This window comes from Amblyraja radiata, chromosome 8, assembly GCF_010909765.2.
Source record: "Amblyraja radiata isolate CabotCenter1 chromosome 8, sAmbRad1.1.pri, whole genome shotgun sequence".
Taxonomy (NCBI): domain Eukaryota; kingdom Metazoa; phylum Chordata; class Chondrichthyes; order Rajiformes; family Rajidae; genus Amblyraja; species Amblyraja radiata.
The window spans coordinates 3,206,161-3,233,179 of record NC_045963.1 but is presented as its reverse complement, the minus strand read 5'-3'; positions in this window follow the sequence as shown (position 1 = coordinate 3,233,179).

Here is a 27,019-nt window from a genome sequence, read left to right as displayed (position 1 = left end):
TCCGTCCGGACGTCGGAGTTTCGAGCATCCCGGCGAGAGGGCCTGTACATCGGGCCATCCATAGCTGCGACTGTGGAGGGTTCATGGTCCCGATCACGGATGAACAAAAGAGGAGGACTGACTGAGCGTTATTGCCTTCCACCACAGTGAAGAATGTTGATTCCACGGTGATGGATGTTCATGTTGTATTCTATTGTGTATTGTGCTCTTTTGTTTGTATGGCTGCATGGTAAATCAAATTCCACTGTACCTTAATTGGTGCATGTGGCAATAAACGTGAACTTGAACTTGAACTTTGTGTCTCCCTTACCCTCTTCTGTGTGAAAAACATGTCCTTGAGGTCCTCTTTAAATCTTCACCCTTTACCTTAAACCTCTGCCCTCCAGCTTTAGGCTCCTCAACCCAGGGATAAAGACTGACTAGCATATGTCACACATATACACCTTCCACACATAATGAAATAGAGGTTATTTCTGGATCTCTATACATTTCATGAACCACTACCTGCTCAGATATTTAAGTGACAATGGAAGTGGAATAATAGTTGCATAGTTTAAGTCACACACGACGATAAGATTTAGATGTACGCCTTTCCAGTATTAGAGCTGCAATTTCAATTGCCCGGAGTCATGAATATTTCTTACTGATTTTTGATCACTTCTCAAGGACCTGTTCATTGCTTTGTGGCAAATGCCTGATGCATTCACTTGTTTAGAGTGTCCATTGTATTTGCATAATTGCACAAAGAAGAGATGGTTGAAATGTTTTAATCCCTAGGAGTCAATATCACCAACAACTTCTCCTGGACCACCCATATTGAAGCAACGACCAAGAAAGCACACCGACGCCTCTACTTCCTTAGAGAGCTTAGGAAGTTTGGCATGTTCCCTACAACTCTCACCAACTTCTACAGATGCGCTGCAGAAAGCATTCTACCGGGACATATCACAGCTTGGTTTGGGAACCGCTCCATCCAAGACCGCAAGAAATTGCAGCAAATTGTTGACTCAGCCCAGACCATCACACAAACCAACCTCCCTTCCATTGACTCCATTTACACCTCACGCTGCCTCGGTAAGGCCAGCAGCATAATCAAGGACGAGTTGCACCCTGGCCACTCCCTCTTCTCCCCTCTCCCATCAGGCAAAATGTACAGAAGTGTAAAAACGCACACCACCAGATTCAGGGACAGTTTCTTCCCAGCTGTTATCAGGCAACTGAACCATCCTACCACAACTAGAGCAGTCCTGAACTAATATCTACCCCATTGGTGACTCTCTGGCTATCCTTGATTGGACTTTGCTTTACCTTGCATTAAACATTATTCCCTTATCATGTATCTGTACACTGTAAATGGCTCGATTGTAATCACATATTGCCCTTCTGCTGACTGGATAGCACGCAACAAAAGCTTTTCACAGTACCTCGGTACACATGACAATAAACTAAACTGAACAATGCACTATTGAATGAGATTCCTCCTTACAGCTTTTGGAAGAACTAAGGGAGATGCACAAGGATACCTGGCAGGTCAGGCTGCACTAGAGGCACTCAGTGGTTGCCTAGCAACAAACCCGAGTGTACAACCATGAACACACGTGGAGCTCAGTTTGCAGCTAATCCAAGTCATTGGCAGCAGGTTCAGTATGGGGACCAATAATGGTGATACTGCAAGGACATCTGTAGGTAACGTGCACTGTGGAACTGATGCTGTCACTGGCAATACGTTCACTTCTCCGGAGAGGAATCCCTGGAGTTGCAAATGGAGCCGACCTTTTTATTGTCTGATGAGGCACCTGCTCGATCGCATCAATCATCAGATATGGACATGAAGATAAAATTCAAAAACATAGAAACATAGAAAATAGGTGCAGGAGGAGGCCATTCGCCTTCGTGCCAGCTCCGCCATTCATTGTGATCATGGCTGATCGTCCCCAATCAATAACCCGTGCCTGCCTTCTCCCCATATCCCTTGATTCCACTAGCCCCTAGAGCTCTATCTAACTCTCTCTTAAATCCATCCAGTGATTTGGCCTCCACTGCCCTCTGTGGCAGGAAATTCCATAAATTCACAACTCTCTGGGTGAAAACGTTTTTCAAAGATTTCAACTCAGGCAGCATCTCTGGAGAGAGGGAATAGGTGACGTTTCGGGTCGAGACCCTTCTTCAGACTGGTTAGGGATAAGGGAAACGAGAGGTTTAGACAGTGACGTAGAGAGATAAAGAACAATGAATGTAAGATGTGCAAAAAGGTAATGGTGATAAAGGAAACAGGCCATTGATAGCTGTTTGTAGGGTGAAAATGGGAAGCTAGTGCGACTTGGGTGGGGGAGGGGTGGAGAGAGAGGGAATGCCAGGGCTACCAGCAGTTAGGGAAATCAATATTCATACCACTGGGCTGTAAGCTGCCCAAGCGAAATATGAGATGCTGTTCCTCCAATTAGAGTTGATGGACAGGAGGACTATGCCCCGTCATACAGATGGTACACAATTTCTCACATCCATTTATATTCTCCCAGTAACCATTCTTTGTCCCATCCTTTAGAAAGAGTATCCTTCATAAAATCTACCTTCAACATTCTCGACCTGCGACCTCTAATTGGTCTTGATAGCCACTTTATCTTTTACAAAATTTAATTCAGATTGTCAAATACAAAGCAGTCAATGTAGTAATTGTCGGGTAGTTCGGAATAGACCTCATTGGAAAGGCTCGATTGGAAAAGCTATACTCTCATGCCAAATAATGAACAGTTTTGTGTCATTGGTTCAGTCCCAGGAATACTACAAAGTATACTTGGTATGGAGGTATTTTAAGAAATTGAAAAAACATTTTTGTTCTTTTACCTTTTTGATAAGAATATTATGAGTAGATTTAGGGCTTTGTGAGAATAAGCCTACAGATCTTATACACTTGTGTTAGAAGTACTTCCTGATCAGATAACTGGCATGGTAGAGCAGCTGTGGAGCTTGTGCCTTACAGCGCCAGAGTCCCAGGTTCGATCCTGACTACGGGTGCTGTCTGTATGGAGTTTGTACGATCTCCCAGTGGCCTGCGTGGGTTTTCACCGAGATTTTCGGTTTCCTCCCACACTCTAAAGACGTACAGGTTTGTAGGTTAATTGGTTTGGTGTAAATGTAAAATTGTCCCTAGTGTGTGTAGGATGGTGTTAATGTGTGGGGATCGCTGGTCGCCGTGGACTTGGTGGGCCGAAGGGCCTGTTTACACTCTGTATCTCTAAACTAAAAACTAAACCCTCAATCTCCAAACATGACAGACTACAAATGAATTTGCAAATTGCCCATATTATTTAATTGAATTAATATATTCATTGCTGTCATAACTAAAGTGAATCTATTGACAGGGTCAATAGAAGCAACAGGCATTCCAGGATTGTTGAGGGTCGACAATAGATGCGAAGAAGGACATTGAAAATTACCGAATGACCAGTAGTGGAGGTGTCCTTAATGCTGTGGGCTGTGGGGATCCAGGGCTGTGGGGATCCTGAAACACTGAGGCAGTTAGACAGGTACATGGATAGGACAGGTTTTGAGGGATATGGGCCAAACCCAAGCAGTTGGGACGAGTGTAGCTGGGACATGTTGGCCGGTGTGGGCAAGTTGGGCTGAAGGGCCTGTTTCAACGCTGTATCACTTTGACTCTCTATGGCTCTATGAGTACCTCAGTTTCAGTTTAGTTTATTGTCACGTGTACCTATTGTTGCGTGCTAACCAGTTAGTAGAAACACAATACATGATTACAATCGAGCCATTTACAGTGTACAGATACATGATAAGGGAATAACGTTTAGTGCAAGGTAAAGCCAGCAAAGTCCGATCAAGGATAGTCCGAGGGTCACCAATGAGGTAGATAGTAGTTCAGCACTGCTTTCTGGCTGTGGTATGGTGATTCAGTTGCCTGATAACAACTGGGAAGAAACTGTCCTTGAATCTGGAGGTGTGCGTTTTCACACTTCTATACATTTTGCCTGATGGGAGAGGGGAGTAGAGGGAGTGGCCAGCGTACGACTCATCCTTGATTATGCTGCTGGCCTTGCCGAGGCAGCGTGAGGTATAAATGGAGTCAATGGAAGCGAGGTTGGTTTGTGTGATGGTCTGGGCTGCGTCCACAATTCTCTGCAATGTCTTGCGGACCTGGATGGATCTGTTCCCAAACCAAGCTGTGATGCATCCTGATAGAATGCTCGGTCCCTCTTGACACACACGTAGTTTCAACACAAGTGATTTTTAAAGACAAACTGGGAAATTTAGCTGCTGCTTCATCTCCTTCATCCACCTTTCAGATAAATTCTCCAGATCTGATCATACCAGAAAGAATGCCCATCATTCTTTCTTGAACTTATTGATTCTTCCAGGTCCTTCTGAATACAAAGGATTCTCAGAATTTATGCCAGTAAAGCTGTTTATTGTGCAAAAAATGTTTTTAAATTTAAAAAGTTAATAGTTTTAGATATTAAAGATGGTATATAACCATATAATATAACCATATAACAATTACAGCACGGAAACAGGCCATCTCGACCCCTCTAGTCCGTGCCGAACACATAATCTCCCCTAGTCCCATATACCTGCGCTCAGACCATAACCCTCCATTCCTTTCCCATCCATATAACTATCCAATTTATTTTTAAATGATAAAAACGAACCTGCCTCCACCACCTTCACTGGAAGCTCATTCCACACAGCTACCACTCTCTGAGTAAAGAAGTTCCCCCTCATGTTACCCCTAAACTTCAGTCCCTTAATTCTCAAGTCATGTCCCCTTGTTTGAATCTTCCCTACTCTCAGTGGGAAAAGCTTTTCCACGTCAACTCTGTCTATCCCTCTCATCATTTTAAAAACCTCTATCAAGTCCCCCCTTAACCTTCTGCGCTCCAAAGAATAAAGCCCTAACTTGTTCAACCTTTCTCTGTAACTTAGTTGCTGAAACCCAGGCAACATTCTAGTAAATCTCCTCTGTACTCTCTCTATTTTGTTGACATCCTTCCTATAATTAGGCGACCAAAATTGTACACCATACTCCAGAATTGGCCTCACCAATGCCTTGTACAATTTTAACATTACATCCCAACTTCTATACTCAATACTGTTTTAAATCACAATGCTGTAAAATCCAATGATGGACATTTGAATTAATTTCTGCAAAATGTCATTTTATATTAACTAAAATTATTTTAATTTCAGAGAAGACATGAACTTCAAATTTCCATATCACAGAAATTAACGATGAAGGACACTGATCAGACACCGAAAATGTATTTTAAATAAATGTAAAAACATTTAAAGGAGTATTTAAATACTGATATTTGATACTCACTACTGCCCATATTTTATCAGAAACCTTATAAAAGGCAGATGCATTATCAGCGCATTGATGTGTGTGGATTCCATACATAATGATCTGCAAACAATGAAAATAGTGACTTTTAATAGAATAGTTGAAATATTAGACTCATGATATGCTATACCAGTAAAGGGCCTGTCCCACTTTCACGAGGTAATTCACGAATTCTCCTGAGTTTTCCCCTTGATTCAAACTCGCAGAATGTTCGTAATGAGTCCGTAGAAGCCCGTAGATATATCGTAGCGGCTCGTTATGCCAGCCGTAGGTACTCGTGACAACAGGTAAATCGGGACGTATTTTCCAGCCCAATAAAAAATGTCCACGAGTAAAAAAATGGTCGGGATGAAAGAAATTGCAACTTTTTACTCATTAGGAAGGCATCGAAATAGTCGTGGGAATTCGTAGACATACTCGTAGGAGTTTGTGAACATAGTCGTGGAAGGTCGTAGGAGTTCGTAGATTACCACAATCTTGATTTTTTTTAGGTCCTTTAAACTCGGCAGAGGTTTTGAATTAAGTCGTGAAAGTGGGACAGGGGCTTAACACACTAAAAGGGGACATCTTTAAAAACAGAGGAGGTGTGAAGTCCTCATTTGCAGCAATACCGTAAACAGATTTGTCCACATTCCCTTTCTGGCTATTTCTGGCAAAAATCAGAAAGAATTTTCTTTCTGTCCCACTTGCCGATTTTTTCGGCAACTGCCGGCATCATTGACTGACGTTTCTGTAGTGGCCATTTGGCCTGTTTTGCATGTCATTGTGGATGGCATGTGCCTTTAAATTTTAGACTGCCCGTTATAATGTGGGTGGGATTTATGACGTGTCTTTGGGCATGTTTGCAGCTTAACTGCTTGCGCAGAAGTTTAGATTTTAGATGAGTTTGGAGAGACGATGGAGAAGGTTAATCCTTCAACCATGTCATTTCATGTCATTGTTACGGAGACACGAGGAGCTTTCTAATATCTGAAGTAATGAGCTGGAGTTCGAAGGAGATTGCCGTAACAAGTCGGAAAAACCTTGGATGTATCTTACTGTTTTCTATCTACAATAAAGAAAATATTCATCAAAGGACTGTGTGTTGAAGCTATATGAATGGAGAAGCTCTGAAGGTCTCTGCGGCAGCTTGCATGCGTACCGAAGATATTCCCCTTATCCATTCTCATCCAATTAGCGGCTAGGGTGCTAATTACCTGAAAGATTGAAAAATCTGCCGCTACAGTCTCAGGTCACCGGAAACGATGTGGCAGTGACGCGGCGTGAGGATGTATTGACGCGCAGTGTTTCCTCAAGAGTTGCAACATCTTTTTTTCGCCACTGGATTTTGAAATGTTCAAAATCTTTCGGCCACCCTGATACGTCAGTCAATGACGCCGGCAGTCGCCGAAAAAAAAATTGCCAAGTGGGACAGGCCCTTAAGAACGGAATGGTACCAATCGGCGCCGCCGTTTCGGCACCGCTGTTTCGGAGCCTCCGTTTAGAGGCGCTGATCTTTTGCTAATTCATGAGAACGTCTCATTAAACACACCCAAAACCACTACAACCAGGTAGAGAGCAGAAGGTTGAGGGTAAAAACAAATCATTTTTAAAAGTGCAATCATTAACAAAGTAAACAGTAAATTATTACAAAGTCTCGAATTGCATTCTACTGGTTTAGGTTCAGGTTTATTATTGTTATATACTTATTGTTATATATTTAGATGAAGTAAGATTAAAGTTTAGATGAATTAAGATTAGTTACCGGCTGGTTATTTTTATTTTGAGCATAGGAAAATTCATGACACAATTTATAGCGGACAACAGAAACCTACATTTATATTAAACGGGGGGACAATCAAAAACAGCGGTGCCGAAACGGTGGTGCCAAAACGGCGGTGCCTAAAAGTACCCGACCCCTTAAGAGGTAGCGTGGATCCACAATTATCAAACAGGACAATGCTGGCGATGTATATTCCAAATAGTTTTGGGTCCAATTAGATAATTTGGCCAAAGGTTGTCAAGCATGTTTGTCCTTATTACGAACATTCAAGTCAGATTTCAAAAAGATGATAATTTTCATCTTCTTGTTCGATGTGTGGGTCATTTCAGTGGAAAGAACAGCTGATGCTGGTTTAAATCGAAGGTAGACATAAAATGCTGGAGTAACTTAACGGGACAGGCAGCATCTCTGGAGAGAAGGAATGGGTGACGTTTCAGGTCGAGACCCTTCTTCAGGCTGATGATGGGTACCCTGGTTACAAGGTCTTAGTGGGGAAACATTGTTTTTTTCTATTCAAAGCATTACGACTTGCAATTGGTGGTGTTAGCTGCTTCAGCAATGACCTTCCTTCAATCACAAGATCTAAAGTAAGGATGTTCAGCATCGTCTGCAACTCCTCAAATAAATAGGTAAGCCACGTTGAAATGCAGCAAGACCAGTACCATATCTGGGACTGGGCTGACAGGTGGTAAATAATGGCGCAGCGGTAGAATTGCTGCCTTACAGCACCAGAGACCCGGGTTCCATCCTGACCACATGGATGGAGATGGTACATTCTCTCCGTGATCTGCGTGGCTTTTCACACTCCAAAGACGTACAGGTTGGCAGGTTAATTGGCTTGGTATAGTTGTAAAGTGTCCCTAGTGTGTGTAGGAGCACGTACGTGTGCGGGGATCGCTGGTCAGCGCAGACGGATGGTCGAAGGGCCTGCTTCCGTGCTCTATATCTAAACTAAACTAATGTAACATTCATGCCACATGAGTGCCAATCAATGGCCATGTCCAACAGGAGAAAACTCACCCGCTGACATTCAATGATAATAGCATCACTGATTCTCCCACTATCAATATCCTGGGAGTTCCCATTGACCAGACACTGAACTGGCGTAACCAAATACGTAACGTGCCAACACCAACAACGGAGAGGTCATCACAGACCGCACAGTTGAACCACTGGGTTTCGACCTCCATCGCAAGTAATGGCTAACCCTGAACAGAATCCGCACCCACCATGCAAGAACAGCCCATCACCTTGCAGCTGCGGCTCGCCTGCAGTCCGTTTGTCTTTTCTGTTTTTTGTTTTCTCTTGTCCCGTTTTTAGTTTATTTCGGTTTATTTAGTTGTGTATGTGTGTGGGTGGGGTGGGTGTAACATGTTTTTTGACTCTTCCTTCGGGGGGATGCGACCTCTCCTGCCGTATCCCCCGTCTCCGTGTCCGTCTGCGCTGAGGCCGATCGCGGAGCTGGCGGCCTCCAACTGCGACCGACCTCGAGGCTGCGGAGGCAGAGCCAGGACTTACCAACGTGAGCCTGGCCGACTTCGGGGCTGTGGTTGCGGTGCGACCCAACTTCCGACCCGACTTTGGAGCCTCGGAGGCTCGGCCGCGGGCCAGTGGACGACATCACCGGGAGCTCGAGTTCTGTTTTCCGGAGCTCCCAACTACAGCTGCGTCCGCTGGACTGGAGGGCGGCAGCTTCGGCAGCTTCGACCGCCCCGGGCCGCGGAGTTTAAACCAGCCCGTTTGCGGAGCACGGATTCAGCCGCGGGACTTACCTACCATCACCCGGCGGGGTCACAACATCGGAGGCTTGGATTGCCTCAGCGGAGAGGGAGAGCAAGGAGGGAAGAGACAATGACTTTGGGACTTTAAACTGTGTTGAGTGTTTGTTATTTATTCTATGTTATGACTGCAGGCTAAACCATTTCGTTGCACTGAAAATAGGTATGTTGCAAAGCCTACCTGAAGGGTCGTTGAAAATCTGTCGCTGCGGGTGTGCGCGATTTTGGCGCCGTTTAGAGGGGGGCGGGTTTAAAACGCGATTTTCTCTAGGCTGTTCAAATCGAAGATGTTCAGCCTAGTTAATTATTAACGAAAAATCGCTGAAAGACCCCGTCGCAAAAGCTATTATTAGTTTTAAAGGCCTCGTATAATAGTTATAGTAGTTTAAAAATCAACCTCTAAACCCGCGACCGCCAGCAACCGCAGGGTCTCATAAAGCAAACCACAGAAGGTAGGCTGTATATTTTTACATTAAAAAGGGCTTCTAAAGATCCCTTTATACAAAGTTTAATATTGCGAGTAGCTCATTTTGGCCCCATTATATCCCGCAGTATTTTTCTGGGCATTTGGGGGCACAAATCTACCGCAATGTGAACGTTATAAACCAGCGCGTTCCACAGGGACCCACTGGAAAGCTGATTTAAATGGGCATTTATTTACAGCAATTAAACACTAAATTCCTTCCATTTGGTCTATAAATTAATGTAAATGAGATTTAAAAATCATGTTTTATTGTGAATTATTTGTGAATATTATTTGGACATTTAGGCTATTTAAAAATGTTAATCGTTTATTGAGAAATGGATAGATGTTTAGATCTAGTAATTGAAGTCTGACATTAGCTACAATTAGGTAACTAACTAATTATATGCTTTAATTTCAGGTCATCCAAGTAAGATTATTTTATATTTGTTTCAGAATGCTTCAATCTATGATAACTGAAAATTTCATTCAGTTCTCTTAATTTTTAAGAAAGTTATGGGCTTTTGACTGTTCACGATCACAGCTTTTTTGTTATGTCCATAGAAAATCAATAGGGAACAAGATGCTCATTTCCCAGTATGAAAATGGCCATAACTTTTTAAATACTTGAGATATGAAAGTGAATTAGGTGTCAAATTAAACTTATTTTTATGCTTTATCTGATGGGATAAATTGCAGACTTGATTTTTAAAATCTCAAAATTTTGTAACATTGCTACTGAAAAATGCAATGACAATAAATTGAATCAAATCAAAAAATCAAATCAAACGTGGCTACAAGAGCAGGTCAATAGACAATAGGTGCAGGAGTAGGCCATTCGGCCCTTTGAGCCAGCATCGCCATTCATTGTGATCATGGCTGAACATCCACAATCAGTACCACGTTCCTGCCTTCACCCCATACCCGTTCACTATCTTTAAGAGCCCTATCTAACTCTCTCTTGAAAGCATCCAGAGAATTGGCCTCCACTGCCTTCCGAGGCAGAGAATTCCACAGATTCACAACTCTCTGGGTGAAATTGTAAATTGTCCCTGAAATTGTAAATGGTCCCATTTTTGGTGCCATGTTGGAAACATATAAAATTATTAAAGGATTGGACAGGAAAATGTCCTCGATGTTGGGGGAGTCCAGAACCAAGGGTCACAGTTTCAGAATAAGGGGTAGGCTATTTCAAGAGTCAAGAGTGTTTTATTGTCATATGCCCTAGACAGGACTATGAAATTCTTACTTGCTGCAGCACAACAGAATATGTAGACCTAGATGAGGAAAAGCCTCTCCACCCAGAGAGTTGTGAATCTGTGGAATTCTCTGCTACAGAATGGCAGTGGAGGCCAATTCACTGGATGTGTTCAAGAGAGAGTTGGGTATAGCTCTTAGGGCGAAGGGAATCAAGGGATATGGGGAGAAGGCAGGCACAGGGTACTGATTGTGGTTGATCAGCCATGATCACATTGAATGGTGGTGGTGGCTCGAAGGGCCGAATGGCTTACTCCTGCAGCTATTTTCTATGTTTCTATGACTCAAAGTGCAGTCGGCCCGCTAGCTTAATCAAGTACATGATTACCTTCGTAACGTCCGCTGTCTCGGCTCACACAAAATATCAGCGGTTGTGTTATTGTGAGGTATGCGTGCAAGGCAAGTCAGTTTGCTACACACTGTAGAACCTATCCAACTTTCACTGGATTGATTTCCTCATGAATCCATCGATCGGCACCGTCAGGTTATCAAGCAGCTAGCAAAGATGAAAACTGTTTGCTGCTAAACTAAATATTTGTCAAAAACAGTAAAATGGTGTGTGGGATTGCTTTAAGGCTGGGGTGAACAAATTATGGCTGGTGTGTGTAAAAGTACTATGCAGTAACTCAGAAAGAACAAAAGAATCTATCGCAGAATGAAAAGGCATACTGTACGTAAATTATCTGTAACGCCGGTGTGTTTTGTCATCAAGGTGGACAGGGTCGAAGCCTCGAATGGAGTGGGGCCCAGGATGGAGCCTGGGGTTGAGATAGGCCGAGGTGGGGGGTCAAGGTTGGGCCGGAGTGGGGGGGGGGTGCCGAGAACAAATTAGGACCCGGGATGGAGGATGAGGAAGGGATGAATACTCTTTAGAGGAACAAAATCTCATATTTCACTTGGGCTGCTTACAACCCAGCGGTATGAACATTGACCTCTAACTTCAAGTAACTTGCTTTCCCTCTCTCTCCATCCCTTCCCCCTTCCCAGTTCTCCAACCAGTCTTACTGTCTCCAACTACATTTTATCTCTGTTTGCTTTGTTATTACCTTCTCCCAGCTAACGATGACCTATTCTATTCTATTCAGTCTGAAGAAGGGTTTCGGCCCGAAACGTTGCCTATTTCCTTCGCTCCATAGATGTTGTCGCACCCGCTGAGTTTCTCCAGCATTTTTGTCTACCTATGATCTATTTTACACTGGCCTTGATCTCCATTCCCTTTATCCCGTTTTCACACCTTCACACTTCCTTATCTATGTGTCTCACTCCCCCCTGACGTCAGTCTGAACAAGGGTCTCAACCCGAAACGTCACCCATTCCTCCTCTCCAGAGATGCCGCCTGTCCCGCTGAGTTACTCCAGCATCTTTGGTTTAAACCAGCATCTGCAGTTCTTTCCTATAACAGTAGAAACATAGAAAATAGGTGCAGGAGGAGGCCATTCGGCCCTTTGAGCCAGCACCGCCATTCATTGTGATCATGGCTGATCGCCCCCAATCAATAAACCATGCCTGCCTTCTCCCCATATCCCTTGACTTCACTAGCCCCTAGAGCTCTATCTAACTCTCTCTTAAATCCATCCAGTGATTTGGCCTCCACTGCTCTCTGTGGCAGGGAATTCCACAAATTCACAACTCTCTGGGTTTTTTCTCACCTCAGTCTTAAATGGCCTCCCCTTTATTCTAAGACTGTGGCCCCTGGTTCCAGACTCTCCCAACATTGGGAACATTTTTCCTGCATCTAGCTTGTCCAGTCCTTTTATAATTTGATATGTTTCTATAAGATTTCCCCTCATCCTTCTGAACTCCAGTGAATACAAGTCTAGTCTTTTCAATCTTAGTTTTTGTAACTTTGTCGGTGCTTTTGAGGTGACTCTTTTGTGTACTTTGTATGCAAAAAAACAAAGTATTTCACTGCATCTAAGTAAATGTTATTAGCCAAGTATGTACACATACAAGGAATTTGCCGTGGTGCTCCGCTCGCAAGGATAACAACACGATATACAGTAGACAATTAAGAATAAAACATTATAATTTAAACGTGAAGAATAAAATAAAATACCTGAGCAAAAGGAGGCTACAGACTTTTGGCTGTTGATTAGAACTACTGCTCATGGAAAAAAGCTGTTTTTTATGTCTGGCTGTGGCGGCTTTGACAGTCCGGAGTCGCCTCCCAGAGTTTGTGGCCAGGGTGAGAGGGGTCAGAGATGATCTTGCCCGCTCGCTTCTTGGCCCTTGCAGTGTACAGTTCGTCAATGGAGGGAAGGTTGCAGCCAACAACATTCTCAGCTGATCGGACGATTCGCTGCAGCCTCCAAGTGACGTGCTTGGTGGCTGAGCCAAACCAGACCATGATGGATAAGGTGAGAACAGACTCTACGATGGCCGTGTAGAATTGGACCATCATTACCTGTGGCAGATTGTGCTTCCTCAGCTGCTGCAGGAAGTAGATCCTCTGTTGTGCCTTTTTGACTGTGGAATCGATGGTGGCCTCACATTTAAGGTCCTTCGAGATGATGGTTTCAAGGAACTTAAAAGACTCCACAGATGTGACTGTGGTGTTGTTGATGGTGAGTGGGGTGAGGGGAGGGGGAACTCTCCCAAAGTCTTCAATCAATTCCACTGTCTTAAGAGCATTGAGCTCCACGTTGTTGCGATGGCACCAGGACGCCAGCTGTGCCACTTCCTGTCTGTAGGCATAGAGTTAAAGTCTGAAGAAGCAATCTGAAGAAGGGTCTCGACCCGAAACATTGCCTATTTCCTTCGCTCCATAGATGCTGCCTCACCCGCTGAGTCAGGAAGGCCGTCAGCATCCATAAAGACTCCTCACACCCTTGTAACGGACTGTTCTAACTACTTCCCTCCGGCAGACGTTACAAGGTCTTTTACGCCCGAACCTCCAGACTCAGAAACTGCTTCATTCCCAGAGCTATAGCGGCTCTGAACCGGCCGCTGAGTGCCCCCCATCCCCTCTGGACTGTCTCTCTCAGATGGTCACGTCGCAGTTTATTTATTTTTTTGACATCGGTTGGAAGCTGCATACTAAATCTCGTTGCAATGACAATAAAAGATATTATTATTATTATTATTATTATTATTATTATTATTATTTCTCCAGCATTTTTGTCCTCCTGTCTGTAGGTAGATTTCTCCCCATCCTGGATCAGTCCAATCAGGGTTGTGTCGTCCGCAAACTTGAGAAACTTGACAGAGGTGTCTGTGGAGGTGCAGTCGTTGGTGTAGAGAGAGTAGAGGAGAGGGGAGAGTACGCACCCTACACCACCACATAAAGTTTGTTCTATGACACAGAACCATTTGTATTTCATTAAAGTTGCCTGTAACAGTAAAGTTCTTGTTATCTGTTCCAACACTATCCTCTATTCTAAACCTCAGAAGTCACACCAGTGTGATTTTTTTCTCTATTCTACATAATAACCATATTACAGTATCTCTAGAAAGATTGCCAATTTAATGCTAATTAGTGCCAAATTAAGGTTAGGCTCAGGGGTATGCTTATGCCCATTAGAAACTAGATTAAAGTGACCCAAATTAATTTTGGTCAGGATTGCAGCAGCCAGCATACTGAAGAAATTTTCATATGATCATGAAGAAATGTGAACTCCTGTCTGTATTGGGAGTGAGGAAAGATTAGATTTAAATTCCTCAAATGTCATATTTTTGTCTCCCAACACAAGTAAGATCATGTGAAATTGAAATTTGAGGGGGAAAAACTCGAAGAAAAACCACCTCATCGTACAGATATACAAAAACAAATATCATGTGATGATCAAAGGTGCTCAGGATAAATATATTCAGCTGAATCATATCGTAGAGCTATCTATCATAAAAACAGGCCCTTCGACCCACCTGGTCATACTGACCAAGTTTTCATTTTGGGCTGAAGATAGACACAAAATACTCGAGTAACTCAGCAGGACAGGCAGCATCTCTGGATAGAAGGAATGGGTGACGTTTTGGGTCGAGACCCTTCTTCAGACTTATCCCATTTTCCGGCATTCGGCCCATGTCCATCCAAACACTTCCTCTAGACACGTCTGGCCACATCGGTGGTCAGCGCTGAACTAACGCGCGATAGCAAAAACCGCGCGAAACAAGCAGCCCCTCCCGCGTCACATGACCGCCGCTTCCGAACGCTGGGTTCGATACCTGCGTGCGTCAGTAGGCGCCGCTACAACGGACAGGAAAGATAAGAATTGTGGACGCAGCCCAGACCATCGCACAAACCAACCTCCCTCCCATTGACTCCATTTATACCTCACGCTTCCTCGGCAAGGCCAGCACCACAATCAAGGACGAGTCGCACCCTGGCCACTCTCTCTTCTCCCCTCTCCCATCAGGCAAAAGGTATAGAAGTGTGAAAACGCACACCTCCAGATTCAGGGACAGTTTCTTCCCAACTATTATCAGGCAACTGAATCATCCTACCACAACTAGAGAGCAGTGCTGAACTACTACCTGCCTCTTCAGATCTTTGATCGGACTTTACTGAGTACAGGACCCCGGTGAGACCATACCTGGAGTATTGTGTGCCGTTTTGGTCTGCAAATTTGAGGAAGGACATTCTTGCTATTGAGGGACTGCAGCGTAGGTTTACCAGGTTAATTCCTGGGATGGCGGGACATATGATGAAAGAACGGAGTGACTGGGCTTGTACCCTCTGGAGTTTAGAAGGATGAGAGGAAATCTTATTGAAACATAAGATTATTAAGGGATTGGACACGCTGGAGGCAGGAAACATGTATCCGATGTTGGGGGAGTCCAGAACCAGGGGCCACAGTTTAAGAATAAGGAGTAGACCATTTAGAATGGAGATGAGAAAAAACTTTTTCACCCAGAGAGTTGTGAATCTGTGGAATTCTCTGCCTCAGAAGGCAATGGAGGCCGATTCTCTGGATGCTTTCAAGAGAGAGTTAGATAGAGCTCTTAAAGATAGAGGAGTCAGGGGATATGGGGAGAAGGCAGGAACAGGGTACTGATTGTGGATGATAAGCCATGATCACAGTGAATGGTGGTGCTGGCTCGAAGGGCCGACTCCTGCACCTATTGTCTATTGTCTATGTTTTGGCTTTACCTTGCACTAATGGTTATTCCCTTTTCATGTATCTATATACAGTGGATGGCCCGATTGTAATGATGTGTTGTCTTTCCGTTGACTGGATAGCACGCAACAAAAGCATTTCATTGTACCTCGGTACACGTGACAATAAACTAAACTGAAACTGAAACTAATGACAAAAGCAATTGCAAGTAGATTAGAAAATAAGTTATAAATATAACTGGGGCGGCACGGTGGCGCAGCGGTAGAGTTGATGCCTTACAGCGCTTACAGTGGGTTTGAATTGAATTGAATCCTTTATTTGTCATTCAGACCTTTCGGTCTGAACGAAATGTTGTTGCCTGCAGCCATACATGTGATAATAAACAACAAAACACACACTTAACACAAATTAACATCCACCACAGTGAGTTCACCAAGCACCTCCTCACTGTGATGGAGGCAAAAGTCTTAGAGTTACTGTCTCTTCCCTCCTCTTCTCCCTCTGCGCTGAGGCGATACCCCACCGGGCGATGGTAAGTCAGTCCCGCGGTTCAAGCTCCGCGGCCCGGGGGTGGTCGAAGCTGCCGCCCTCCAGTCCAGCGGACGCAGCTGTTGCCACGGGAGCTCCGGAAAACAGGCATCAACCTGTGACCTGCGAGCTCCCGATGATGTCGTCCACTGGCCCGCGGCCGGCCCCGGATCCAGGTCGCCGCCGCCAGAACGCCGCCTCAGCCACCGGAGCACCGTCTCCGCCCCGCGCCGGGCCGCCCACACGAGAGCGGCCCTGGCCACGGGTGCTGTTTGTACGGAGTTTGTACGTTCGCCCCGTGACCTGTGTGGGTTTTCTCCAAGAACTTCAGTTTTCTCCCACACTCCAAAGACTTACAGGTTTGTAGGTGAACTGGTTTGGTATAAATGTAAAAAGTGTCACCAGTGTGTGTGGGATGGTGTTAGTGTGCGGGGATCGCTGGTTGGTGAGGACTCGGTGGGCTGAAGGGCCTATTTCCGCGCTGTATATCTAATCTGAACTAAATAAAGTATTAAATGAAATTAAGAACAGTAAATATGTTAAGTTATAAATATAGCAAAACATTAAATGAAATTAAGAACAGTATAAGCAATACTAAAATATTCCAGTCACATAAAAAGGGCAATCACAGTAGATATAGAGACATATGTGGCAGGAGTAAACTAAATAGCAGTGCTTTATATTGTGATCAATTGGTATGCCAGTACCTCTAAAATGTTTTTTTTTTTTTAAATTGTTTTATTTTGATTTTACACTTTTTTCGTTATTAGTTTATTAAATTACAAGTTGATTGGTGCAGACGGTTAATTTCAGTGTGGGGGAAGGAGTGGGAGAATTTAAAAGCTAACCGGTGGATTGGATGGGGTGTTGCTTTATTGATTTAGGAGAATGTTCGGGCAGTAGTGTGAGTTTTAGTTTTAGAGATACAGCGCGGTAACAGGCCCTTACAAGGTTAATTCCCGGGATGGTGGGACTGTCATATGCTGAGAGAATGGAGCGGCTGGGCTTGTACACTCTGGAGTTTAGAAGGATGAGAGGGGATTGTTAAGGGTTTGGACATGCTAGAGGCCGGAAACATGTTCCCGATGTTGGGGGAGTCCAGAACCAGGGGCCACAGTTTAAGAATAAGGGGCAAGCCATTTAGAACGGAGACGAGGAAACACTTTTTCTCACAGAGAGTTGTGAGTCTGTGGTTCTCTAGATAATTTCAAGAGAGAGCTAGATGGGGCTCTTAAAGATAGCGGAGTCAGGGGATATGGGAAGAAGGCAGGAACGGGGTACTGATTGGGGATGATCAGTCATGATCACATTGAATGGCAATGCTGGCTCGAAGGGCCGAATGGCCTACTCTTGCACCTATTGTCTATTGCCTTCGGCCCACCGGGTCCCCGCCGACCAGCGATCCCCGCACATTAACACCATCCTATACTCACTAGGGATAAATTTTACATTTATCAAGCCAATTAACCTACAAACCTGTACGTCTTTGGAGTGTGGGAGGAAACCGAAGATCTCAGGGAAAACCCACGCAGGTCACGGGGAGAACGTACCAAAATCCATACAGACAGCACCCGTAGTCGGGATCGAACCCGGGTCTCGGCGCTGCATTCGCTGCAAGGCAGCAGCTCTACCGCTGCGCCACCGTGACCGACCGTGAGATGGCTTTACTGATGGTTCATCCAGTGACGCTGTATGGGTGGAACTGAGATATAAAAAGGGGATGATCACCAAAGGCCTGCAAACAGTCAACGGGAATTAGAAGAGCACATACGTCAAGAGAGTTAGAAGGATGAGAGGAGATCTTATAGAAACGTATAAGTCTCAGAATATTGTGGGACACAGTCTCAGAATAAAGGGGAGACCACTTAAAACTGAGATGAGAAAATACTTTTTCACCCAGAGAGTTGTGAATTTGTGGAATTCTCTGCCACAGAAGGCAGTGGAGGCCAACTCACTGGAGGAATTTTAAAAAAAGTTCGATAGAGCTCCAGGGGCTAGCGGAATCAAGGGATATGGGGAGAAGGCAGGCACGGGTTACTGATTGTGGATGATCAGCCATGATCACAATGAATGTCGGTGCAGGCTTGAAGGGCCAAATGGCCTCCTCCTGCACCTATTTTCTATCTTTCTATGAGATTGCAGGCAGCTGCAGGACCAATAAGGTTCTCATAGTAGGGGATTTTAAATTTCCCAATGTCATGGTGCCAAAGACTTAGATGGGGTGGAATTTGTCAGATGTGTTCAGTAATGCTACCTCTGGCAATATGGAGCGTGCGAAGCTTGTTCTACTCTTCGGAAATTGGGAAGGGCATGTGACTGATGTTCGTAGGTGAGTCTTGTGGGATCATCGACTACTATTACAACCCAGAGGTATGAATACTAATTTCTCTAACTTCAAGTAAGCCTTGCACCCCCGCTCTCTCCGTCCCTCCCTCCCCCAACCAAGTCATTGTACCAACATCTTGTTGAGCCTCATTGTCTGTAACTCGTTTTCACCTAGCACACAGCTAACAATGGCCTGTTTCATTTATCATCGTTACTTTTTTGCATATCCTTCATTCATTTGTTCCATATCTCTCTACATCACCGTCTGTATCTCTCGTTTCCCTTTCCCCTGACTCTCAGTCTGAAGGAGGGTCTCGACTCGAAACGTCACCTATTCCTTTTCTCCAGAGATGCTGCCTGACCCGCTGAGATTCTCCAGTTTTTGAGGCTATCCATGTGATAAAGGCAAGGCGGGCTGGCCATTTAAAACTCTGGATTGGGGCAAGGCCAACCTTGATGGTATTAACCAGGAACTTGCTCAGTTGATTGGAGTTGGCTGTCCGTGGGGTAAAGGGATATCCAGGAAGTGGGATGCTAAGAGTTCCTGGTTCAGGGCATGTTAATAGTGAAGGGGGCAAGCTTGGATGACAAAATAAATTGTGACTCTGGTCAGGATAAAGAAGGAGGTATGGGACAGGTATCGGCAGCCGCGATCAAGTGTAGCCCTAGTCGAGGTTCTCGGGCATATGTAAGAAGGAGATCGGAAGGGTGTAGCGGCACCTAGTGGTGAAGCTGGGTATACAGAACCCTCGTCACTGGTCGGGACTGTCACGTGACCGCGGGTTCGTTCGCGGACTTTTCATTATGTTCAACAGCTGGAGCTCCTCACCACGACAGGAGCTTAGATTGTTTATTCCTGACCAAGTATACGTGTAGTTCGAGTGTTGTTCCGTTAATAAAGAACGTTTTGCTCTACCTACCTGGTCTCACTACATTGGTGACCCCGTCAAATCGCTACAAGGGCAAAAAGGGTGCAGAAGATATCTCTGGCAGGTAGTATTAAGTAAAATCCAAATACATTTTTAAAGTTCATTAAGGGAACGAGGGTGATGAGAGAGAGCACGGAGGTCCTCATAAACCAGAGCAGTCAATTCTGTGAAGAGCCACAGGAGATGGGCAAAGTCCTCAATGAGTGTTTTTCATTCATTTTTACTGTGAAGAAGGAGAAGACTGGGGAACTTGAGCCAGTTAATAGAAGTATCTTGAAGTCAGTCCGTGTCACTGTCCAGGAGGTACCTGAAAATCTCCCAATACTGTGGGAAGCTAGAGAAGAAATTGCGGGCGCTCTTGCTGAGATAAATGAATCATCAGTACGGGTGTCAGGGGTTATGGGGAGAAGGCAGGAGAATGGGGTTCGGAGGGAGAGATAGATCAGCCATGATGGAATGGTGGAGTAGACTTGATGGGCCGAATGCCCTAATTATACTCCTATCATCTATGATCTTATGATCATTAGATACGAGTGAGGTGTCGGAAGACAGGAGGGTGGTTAATGTTGTGCCTTTATTTAAGACGGGCTGCAAGGAAAGAAGAAGGGCTTCTTTTTCTTATCGAGTCCACATCACAAGATTAGAAATCGTTCAGCCAGGGATGAACACACTTCTCGGCATCTGCATGTCTTGTCGCTTCTGGTGCGTGGTTGTGGCAAGATTGGTGGAAACAGGGCCGCGACATGAACATTCTTTCCTTGACCCCAAGGAAAACCCTGGGAACAATGGACAAGTGAATCTAACATCAGTTACTGGAGTATTCTGAGGGATAAGATATATACATATTTGGAGAGAGGGGGTTGATTGGAGATAGTCAGCATGGTTTTGTGCATGGGAAATCTGATAGAGGTTTTTGAAGAAGGAATCAAAATGATGTATGAGGTCAGAGCCATAGACAATATTTACATGGATTTCAGCAAAGCATTTGATAAGGTTCCACGTGGTAGGCTTCAATGGAAGGTTAGATCGCATGGGATCCAGGGAAAGCTAGCCGAATGGATAGAAAATTGGCTTCATGGAAGGAAGAGGTGGGTGATGTTGGGAACTTGTTTCTCGGACTGGAGGCTTGTAACTAGTGGTGTGCCTCATGGATCCGTGCTGGACCCATTGCTGTTTGTGGTTTATATGAATGATTTGGATGAAAATGTACAAGACGTGATTAGGAGGTTTGCAGATGACACTAAAGTGGGTGGTATTGTTGAAAGCAAAGGGGGCTATCAAGCATTACACAGGATCTTGATCCATTGGGCAGGTGCAGGAGTAGGCCATTCAATCCTTTGAGCCAGCACCGCCATTCAATATGATCATGGCTGATCATCCACAATCAGTACCCCATTCCTGCTTTCTCCCCATATCCCTTGACTCCTTTAGCTCGAAGAGTTATATCCAACTCTCGCTTGAATTTTTCGTCCACTGCCTTCTGTGGCAGAGAATTCCACAGATTCACAACTCTCTGGGTGAAAAAGCTTTTCCTCATCTCAGTCCTAAAAGGCTGACCCCTTATTCTTAAACTGTGACCCCTGCTTCTGAACTCCCCCAACATCAGGAACATTTTTCCTGCATTTATCCTGTCCAATCTCTTAAGAATTTTAAATGTTTCTATAAGATTCCCTCTCATCTTTACAGTATATAATAATTCCAGAATATAAGCCCAGTTGACCAATAAGAAAGGTTCTGAGGGATACATGGGCAGATGGAACTAGTGTAGCTAGGACATGTTGGTCAGCATGGGCAGATTGGGCCGAAGGGCCTGTTTCCATGCTGTATCACGCTATGACTCTATAAAATAAAATAAAAAGAAGAGAGTAAATAAAATTATGAGCACAAGATTAAATTCAGTTTTAAAATACCTTTGTGGTGGCATAGTGGTGCAGCGGTAGAGTTGCTGCCTTGCAGCGAATGCAGCGCCGGAGACCCGATTCGATCCCGACTACGGGTGCTGTCTATACGGAGTTTGTACGTTCTCCCCGTGACCTGCGTGGGTTTTCTCCGAGATATTCGGTTTCCTCCCACACTCAAGACGTACAGGTATGTAGGTTAATTGGCTTGGTAAATGTAAAAAATGTCCCTAATGTGTGTGGGATAGCGTTAATGTGTGCAGGAATCGCTGGTCGGCACAGATGCGATGGGCCGAAGGGCCTGTTTCCGTGCTGTATCTCTAAACTAAACTAAAAATATAAATTCAAATTTACAAACCAAAATAAATTTTGTAACATTTCAGTGATTAAAAGATGGATCAAAATCTTCACACAAATGATATATTAATTAAATCCATAACCCTGAATAATTACAAATCTTGTACCCATTGTGCATCTGTGACATGACTCATTTGGAACACATCACACCTAAAAAGTAGAGACACAAGGATCTGCTGATGCTGGTTTACAAAACTGGAATGAACAGTGCTGGAATAACTTAGCTGGTCATGCAGTATCTCTGGAGAACAGGTGACGTTTCGTCTCGGGCACATATCAGGCTGATTGCAGTAGGGCGAAGAAAGCTGGAAGAGAGGTAGGGGCGGGGCAAAGACTGGCGAGTGATAGGTGGATACAGGTGATGGGAATCTTTAAGGATAAGGGGGAAATCTTTTAGGACCGAGATGAGGAAAACATTTTTCACGCAGAGAGTGGTGAATCTCTGGAAGGTAGTTGAGGCCAGTTCATTGGCTATATTTAAGAGGGAGTTAGATGTGGCCCTTGTGGCTAAAGGGATCAGGGGGTATGGAGAGAAGGCAGATACAGGATACTGAGTTGGATGATCAGCCATGATCATATTGAATGGCGGTGCAGGCTCGAAGAGCCGAATGGCCTACTCCTTCACCTATTTTCTATGTTTCTATGTTAACGAGTGATAAAGTATCATTGTATAAGTAAGAGCAAAGAGCTGCAGATGCTGGCTACAAAGTGCTGGTGTAACTCAGCAGGTCAGGCAGTATCTTTGTGGAACATGGATAGATGACTTTTCAGGTCACGACCCATCTTCAGACTCTCGGTCTGGAACTGGGCCTGGAATCCGGCTGAGTCGGCGGCCGGTGGAGAGGTGAGGATCAGCGGGGTCATTGGTCGCAGCCCGTTGGCGGCCGGAGTGTGGGTAAGGATCCTCGGTGGCGGTGGTGGGGGGGGAGCACGGCCTGGAAGTGGCCGAGGAAGCGGTGTGGGTCAGCATTCGGTCCGGTTCGGATGATGCCTGGGGTGGCGTTGGCAGCCTGTAACAAAATTCTAAACATGTTTATAATGAACAGCCAGGGCCTACACAGGGAATGTTAGGCCCCTGTAAAGTGTTGTAGAGCAGGGTGATCTAGGGGTGCAGTTACATGGTTCCTTGAAAGTAGCATTACAGGTACATATTGATGTCAAAAAGGCTTTCGGCACATTGACCTTCATCAGTCAGAGTATTGAGTATAGAAGTTAGGAGGTCATGTTACAGTTATATAAGACTGATGAGAGTATATGGTCACCATGTTTGAGGAAAGATGTTGCCAAGATTTAAAGGGTGCCGAGAAAATTTTTGAGGACATTGCCAGGACTTGAGGGCCTGAGCTATAGGGAGAGATTGGGTAGGCTAGGATTATATTCCTTGGAGCACAGGAGGATGAGGCATGATCTTAAGAGGTATACAAAATCATGAGATTAATAAATCGAGTAAATGCACAGAGTTTTTCTCAGAGAAGGGGAATCGAGAAACATAAATTTAAGGGGGGGGGTGGATAGATTTAATAGGAAGTTAAGAGGTTACAGTTTTTACATAAAGGGTGGTGAGTGTTTGGAACAACCTGCCATATTAGTAAAGGCAGATACTATCACAACTTTTAAGAAACATTTAAACAGATAATGGATAGGATAGGTTTAGAGCAGTGGTTCTTAACCTTTTTGGCACCAGTACGCGCATACGTAAACAAAACACTGTGTGTGGTATGTACCTTAGTTAAGTTCCTAAACATGGGCTCAACAAATTGATATGTTATTTGTGCCCCCTTCATGACCCCCGGCAAAGCCCCAAACGACCCCCATAGGGGGTACGACTCCCAGGTTAAGAACCACTGGCTTAGAGGGAAATGGGCCAAATGCAGGTAGGTGGGACTAGTGTAGATGGGGCATGTTGGCCGGCCTGTTTCCATGCTGTATGACTCTACCGCTCTCTTACACTGCAGATCTAAGGAGGTTTTTTATTTATTTTTATTTTTTATTTAACTTTAATTGTCATTCAGGTATACACATAGACACAGTGCACATTGAACGAAGTTTTGTTGCATTGACTCTTCAAAGTAGCAGCAGAATATAACATTTATATCAGGCGATCAGTAAAAGTGCTTAGTGTGTCCATAAAAAGTGCTTCATGTGCATAGTTCTGTAAAATAGATATGTAGGAAAGTTTTTAAAAGTGGCAATGTATAAGAAAGTTCTAGCCTCGGTTTGATTGTGAGTTCAATAGTCTTATGGCCTGGGGGATGAAGCTGTTGCAGAACCTGGTTGTCCCGCTCTTCATGCTGCGGTACCTCCTCCCAGAGTTCAGCAGTGTAAACAGTCCATATTGTGAGTGTGTGGGGTCTCTGGTAATGCCCTTAGCTCTTGTCAGGCAGCGTTTGTAACCAATGTCCATGATGGAAGGAAGAGAAGTCCCAATGATTTTTTCCGCTGTCCTCACCACTCTCTGAAGGCACTTCCAGTCCGCAGCTGTACAGCCGCCGCACCACGTAGAGATGCAACTGGTCATGACTGATTCAATGGTGCTTCTGTAGAATGTGGTGAGGATGGGAGGGTGGAGGTGTGATCTTCTCATCCTGCGGAGGAAGTACAAACGCTGCTGTGCCCGTTTTACCAGAGATGTGATGTTTGTAGTCCAAGTTAAGGTATCCGTTATATGCACTCCCAGGAACTTGATGAGTTCCACTGCTAAGTTGTTGATGCACAGCGGAGTGTGACTGGGCTGATTTTTCTTTCTGACGTCGACGACAATCTCCTTGGTTTTGTCCACATTTAGGAGAAGGTTGTTTCTGCTGGTTCTTGCCATTTCCTACCAAATGCCAAATTGAATACTGTGTTTTTTTGAGCAGTCTACATCTACTGTCCCGCAGTTGCAGTTAGATTATGTCGGATCGCTGTCAACATTGGTAAAAAAAAAAAATCACTCAACTCTGCCACTTCTGTCGGGGGGGGGGGGGGGGGGGGGGGGGGGGGGGGGGGGGGGGGAACCTCGTTAGCATCAAGACCCTGGAAGTGTTTCTTTATTAAGTGGAGTCAGATGGAGCAGCCACAGCAACCAGAACAAGTTCAACAATTGGCTGGTCCCAAAGCCAACACTGCCCATGACTTTCAAAGTAATAACGTTTCAAAGGATTTCAGAATATTTTTACAATATTTAAAAATATCCACAGAATTATCTCCAACTTTTTAAAAACCAAAGCAGTAAAAGAACATCATTTATAAATACTTGAAACACAAACTTGCATCCAAAATATCTGAAAACATATTCAAATGTGTTAAAACACCTTCAAGAACTGTGAAGAAATCTAAATCAGCAATTAAATCATTTTACAGGAAGATTTAAAGTAACTTTTCAAAATGAAAAAAAGACAGGAAAGGACACTCTAGAGGCAGGAGACATGTTCCCGATGTTGGGAGAGTCCAGAACCAGGGGCCATAGTTTAAGAATAAGGGGTTGGCCATTTAGAACGGAGATGAGGAAAAGCTTTTTCACCCAGAGAGTTGTGAATCTGTGGAATTCTCCACCTCAGAAGGCAGTGGAAGCCGATTCTCTGAATGCTTTCAAGAGAGAGTTAGATGGAGCTCTTAAAGATAGCAGAGTCAAGGGATATGGGGAGAAGGCAGGAACGGGGTACTGATTGTGGATGATCAGCCAAGATCACAGCGAATGGTGGTGCTGGTTCGAAGGGCCGAATGGCCTAGTCCTGCACCTATTGTCTATTGTCCATCCATATTCTATTTAACAGTCACGAGCTCTAGTCTGAGGCTCCCACGGCTTTTTCTTTCAATTCAAACTATATTTAGTTTGGTTTAGTTTTGAGATACAGTGCGGAAACATGGCCCTTCGGCCCACCGAGTTCGCACCGACCAGCGATCCCTGCACAAATTGTAAAACAAAAATCTGGTGATCATGTACAGGAATCCAGAGCAAGTCAGGAATGTTGCAAAGATACTCCACGAGGAACCAGGTCAGACTGCGGCTGATTGCCCGCTGGAGGCCAGCAGACAGCAATTTCGAGATTTTCATGTTCGGGTGCAGAAATGCACAAAGTACTTTCATCATGCGGATAAAGAGGGTGTATGCTGTGGAGTTTTGCCAATTATGTCCCGCCAAACGCGACCACTAAATCATTTGTTCTCTTCATGGAGACAGAGCGTGTTGTTGCGTGTTTCCTGCTTGTGTTTCCCACAACGGCAGTTATTTTAAGGTCATAAGGCCGTAAGCGATGGGAGCAGAATTAGGCCATTCAGCCCATCAAGTCTACTCCACCATTCAGCCCATCAAGTCTACTCCACCATTCAATCATGGCTGATCTATCTTTTTTTTTTGTTCTGTGTAAATGATTATTTTATTCTGTGTCCAAGATGGCTGCCGGAAGGGAGAGTGTACGCTAGCGCGCTTTAGCTGCCGCTGCTCTCTCTTCATATTTTGTTTTTAATTTTTGTCTTTGGATTGAATTCTGTCTTTAATTTGTGTACTGATGATGTCTTTACTATTAATTATATTCCGCTTACATGTTTTTACTCTATTTGCTAAATTTTGTAAGGTGTCCTTGAGACTCTTGAAAGGCGCCCATAAATAAAATGTATTATTATTATTATTATCTCTCCATCCTAACCCCATTCTCCTGCCTTCTCCCCATAACCCGTGACACCCTTACTAATCAAGAAACACCCATACTAATCAAGAAATATCGGTACTAATCAAGATTTTGTTTTCTGGAAAATCACGGGACGGTGTGTTGTTCTAGATCCCAGCTCTGTGATAAATTTTCCATTCGGGCGCCATTATGGTAAAACGTTTATCTGCTCTTCTCTAACTCAATGGTAATGGCTCCTGCAAGGACCAGGATTTTCTCCGATTAGAAACTAGATCATTCCTGGATCTACCACAGCACAGCTGGCAGCTGAGCAACATCAAGTTGTGATGGCCCGCCATCATTACAGATGCAGATTGAAAATTAATTTTAAAATCCCATTAAAGTGCCAAACCAGAAAACTGATTTGAATGTAAGGTTAATATTTAATGCATTTAGTTTAGGTTAGTTTAGTTCAGAGATACAGCGCCGAAACTGGCCCTTCGGCCCACCGAATCTGCATCGACCAGCCATCCCCACACACTAGCACTGTCCTACACACACTAGGGACAATTTACAATAAGACCATGCCAATCACTCTACAAACCTGTACGTCTTTGGAGTGTGGGAGCAAACTGGAGAAAGCCCACGCAGGTCACGGGGAGAACGTACAAACTCTGTACAAACAGCACCCATAGTCATGATCCAACCCGGGTCTTCAGTGCA